The following is a 4,836-nucleotide window of genomic DNA, read 5'->3' on the forward strand; positions in this document are numbered from 1 at the left end:
TTCTTTTCTACTTTTTACTCTTATTTTATCTTTCAGCTTCGCTAAAAGCACTTCTACCAACGCTTGGCTTACCAAATTTACGCCAATTGATAAAATTTTGCGATTTAAATTCATTTTAAATAATGTAAATAACTATTCGTGTTGAATTGAAAATCGCCTCGTCTGAATAGGGATAGCAACTTTTTCACTTTCAACTTCTCATTCAACTTCGTATTCAACTTTTGTTGCCTGTAAAATCGCCTCGTGCGAATGCCCTATTATCATGAGTTTAATTTTCCCCGAACCGGTTCACTTTTCACTTTTGGTGTCCATGGTTTTATAAGCTTTGCCCTTCTGATACAAGTACTTTTTTTTCGATACCTACTTGGATCGCAGTAAAAAGTATGGAGCACAAAAATATTTGGCAAATTGAGAAAAGTATCGAGTATGTACTTGGACTTACTCGTATCGATACATCTCTACTGGGAGATAACCCACCAAACAATTTGTGTTGCCGGCAATAAGAAAAGGTGTCGCCCTCGGAAATATTGCCGGTAATATTGCCATCGAATCGATTTCCTATTACCGGTCGCTCTAAAACGTCCGCCGAAGGCAACTCGCCTGGGTGAGTCGTTTTCTTATTACCTGAATGAGTCCTTTTCTTATCGCTTCAGGCGATATTTGGAATAATTTTATTCTCTTTAAACTTCATTTATTTTTTAGTATACCAAATTGCAACTGACAGGTCTATTCTGCGCTGGTTATAAAAAGTTTGTAACCGGTAAATAAAGTTCCTGTCAATTTTTAAACCCTTTTCGCATTCTGTGTACTCTTGTAACCGGTAAATTTTGTTACCATCTCATAAGCTGGTAACAAAGTATTGCCCCGTGAAATATGCAATGCCAAAATTTGCACAATTCTTCATAGCTGAATCGCTGAATATTTTAACTGCATTACCAACCTTCCTAGAATCGCGGTGACAAGAACTGGTAACATTTTTTGGTAATAAAATTTCCCGGTTACAAAATCTTCGGTAACGCGCAGAATAGACCTGTTACAATCGGAATTAATTCATTTTCTCGCTGTGAGACTTCCTATTTTTTCAATCTTGTCCTTGGGCATAATTTAGATGCTTTTGGCCAATACTATTGACGCCATATTCATTAGTTTCGGAATTTTTGAGAACTTTTTTTATTCAAAATTGACATGAACGAAGTGATGTTGCCGATTTGTCACCACAGCAATAATCGGTGAGTCGCCAATTTGTTGCCATTGACGATTGTTGCCTATTTCACATGTTTTGCATGGTGGGAAGGACGCAACTATTATGTTTGGATGTTGGATGGCAGAGCCATCTGTCATTGAAATTGTATTAAATTTTCATCTAAATGGCAATTCCATTTTTGCTAGTGAATACAAAGATTTGTGTCGGACGTGGGTCCTACTTTCCTTTGGAATAAAAGTTTTAAAATGTTGGACAAAAATTGAATTGTTTGCGTGCGTGACTACGTGCGTTGAGTGTTTTATTTTGGTGCGCTAGTTTTTTGGTGGGTAATCTGGCTTTGGGACAGGCTCAGCGTAAGCGATGGCACAGCTCCCACCGCGGAAGAACCCCACACCAACTAGAATATCAAAGCAACACCTAACACCGTTGCAGACGTTGTTACAAATGGGATTCACTAAGCATCGGGCGTAAGTGAAAGTGTTAAAGCGGCACAATTGGAATTAGTACATTTACTAAAAATGGAAATTTATTATTATTCCAGTATTAGTATGTACCACTTCATTTCGATGATAGCTTAATCCAATTAACATTGTTATTGATTTCGTACCAAAATTAAAGAGCGATATCTGATAGCTCTAGAGGCTCTAATCATTTATGTATAGAATGCTCTTGCGATCTTACTCTACATATCGTCGTTTTAAGTACAAAACCGCGTAACGTCATTCTGCAAAACTGCGTAACTTACATTTGCTGCCAAAAATTGGATTTGCTCAAACAAACTCTTGGCTCAATCCTTATCCATTCGTCCTGATATACACTGCCGGAACAAAGTATTGGCACAGCAAATTTTCCACAATATATGCAACAATTTTTATTCTAATATTTTCCGCCAATTTTGTATAAGAATATGGTTCATTCAAGAATAAAAAATATAAAAATATAATTCTTAAACTTTGTGCAAAACCCGCGAAAATTCAGCAAATTTTCATCAAAATTTGTGACTTTTTGATGAGATTTTTTAGAATTTTTTCGAGTATGCAGTTTTGCAGCCCGTTAAATTCTAGTAAAAAAATGCAAGTTCGGAGTTAGTCAAAAATCGCGTTGATTTCTGAGAATTTTTTTTGTTGAAGGTGTTTTGCATTTTTTTCATATAAAGTATTTTCGAAAAAAAATTTTGTATGGAAAAGACTGCGGGGAAAAAAATTGCCAAAAATCAATGGTCCTTCCTAGCTACTTAAAGCTTGCACTTTATTATAATAAAATTGATTAAGCTACAAATCTGCGTACAAAAAAAAATTCAAAAAAATCTGATTATAAAGTTGAAAATTTTCATGAAAATTTGCTGAATTTTCGCGAATTTTGCAAGGAGTTTAGGAATTATATTTTTATGTTTTTTGTTGTAGAATGAGCCATATTTTTATACGAAATTAGCGGAAAAATATTAGAATGAAAATTGTTGCATATATTGTGAAAAATTTGCTGTACCAATACTTTGTTCCAGCAGTGTATATTAGGCAGAAATGCGATTGCTTTGTAAAAAAGAGAACCTTTTGGAAATATGAGTGTTTTTACTCTCTTAAAAATAATTTATGTAACCTCGCATACGCGGTTTTGCATTCTTTCGATACGCGGTTTTGCATTTTGTTGATACGCGGTTTTGTACTTTAAACGACGATATGATACATCAATGAAAGTTAATTTGCGTGTAAGCGCATAAACAACTCATGCCGGTATGGGCATAATCAGGAAAATTAATAGCTGAATGAAAAAAATAAGTTTTAATTCATAATTTAAACAATTTCGAATGACAAATAAATTTTATTTTTCATTGAAGTACTTTCAAATGATGAATAAATTTTCGTTCATCATCGAGAAACTTTTTTTTTGGGTTTTGGGTAGGTTGGTCGGTTTATATAAAACCACCGCCAGGTTGTTCTGCTTTCTAAGTATATATCTTAGTATGTTGTCTTCTAAATGTTGTATACAATTAGAAGTAAAATGTGTATTTTTTATTCTATGCGAATTTGCAATATATTTGGTGTTTTAATGGAAATACTAAACAATACATAAAAATATGCATTTTTGATTTAAGTCATTCGTCATTTCCGGGAACAAATCTAGAATACCGACCGTTCAGCTATGCAAAAACGAAAAATGGAGATCAATAGAACTTTTTATGCTCATTTCAACCATGCCAAAATTATTTGGCGCAAGTAAAAAAATCAAGACGTTCTGAATGTTAAAGTTCAGTTTTTAAATTTTTTAAAGGTAGTAGTGCACTTTGGCCAAAATTTGGTCAAAATGGACGGAAAAAGTTCGAGCGTGGTATCAATCGACGCGTCTTAACGCCAATAATAACAATCCGAGACCGGAAATTAACATTTTTAATTAATTAAAGAGTTATTTGCAAAAAACACTTGCACTTTCCGCACTATGCTTTGATGAATTTCACGCAAATGAATCGAATAAATGAACTTAATTTAACACGTATTTTTAGTTTTTATACATTTGTGATGTTTTGAGTGTACACTTTCGCGAAATTCTGTATTTAATAGCAATATTCCGATGGTGAAAATCCGCACAACTCTCTTGTGTAGTTAATATAAATAAGGTCGGTGTTATGCAGAAATTTTGTTTGGCAAACTGCGTGCAATTGTTGTTGCAGCAAACTCGGAGAGAGCGAGTTTGGCGACTCTCACAGCAAACTAATTTTGTTTGGTCAAACTGCAGCAAATTCGGTGTTGTCATATACAAAAATTTTAAATTTTGCGCGTTATGTACATCTGAAATTCTCATTTCGTGTTGGCAATAGCCATGAAAACCATAATGAACGTGCAACCCTGTGCCAAACTCGACATAACCACCTCCGAGCAAACTAAGCAGCCGCCATTTAATTTGGCAAACAAAAGTTTGTCTGCATAACACCGACCTAACATGGAGGGAAACTAGTGTTGCCACAATTTGTATTTCAACTTTAAAAATACCCAAATAATGCACAAGAAATATACTTTTGTGAAAAGGGGATTTCTGTTCCTTTTCTTCGCACGCAGAAAGGAGAATTCTATGTTGTGAGGGTTATAATCCTTAAGCGCGGCCGAAGGCCGCCTACGCAGAAAGGTGTTGGACGGACAAAAACTTTTTTAATACAGTGGCTGCAGCAATTTAGTTCCATTTTATTTTTAATAGAGTGGCAACACTAGTTTCCCTCCATGTTATTTATATTTACACAAGATTGTTGTGCGGATTTTCAACATCGGAATTTCGCGAAAGTGTACACTTAAAACATCACAAATGTATAAAAACTAATAAAAACTAATAAATACGTGTTAAATTAAGTTCATTTATTCGATTCATTTGCGTGAAATTCATCAAAACGTAGTGCGGAAAGTGCAAGTGGTTTTTTGCAAATAACTCTTTAATTAATTTAAAATGTTAATTTCCGGTCTCGGATTGTTATTATTAGCGTTAAGACGCGTCGATTGATACCACTCTCGAACTTTTTGCGTCCATTTTGACCTACCTTCGCTATGGTGCACTTTTACCTTTTTAAATATTAATATTTTACGAACTGTAGGAATAACCGATAAAAAAACTAATGACGCCACCATAACGATAATTAATTTGTCTTTCAG

The sequence above is a fragment of the Rhagoletis pomonella genome, unplaced genomic scaffold (assembly GCF_013731165.1).
Source record: "Rhagoletis pomonella isolate Grant_MI unplaced genomic scaffold, Rhpom_1.0 Rhpom_scaffold_03846, whole genome shotgun sequence".
NCBI lineage: Eukaryota > Metazoa > Arthropoda > Insecta > Diptera > Tephritidae > Rhagoletis > Rhagoletis pomonella.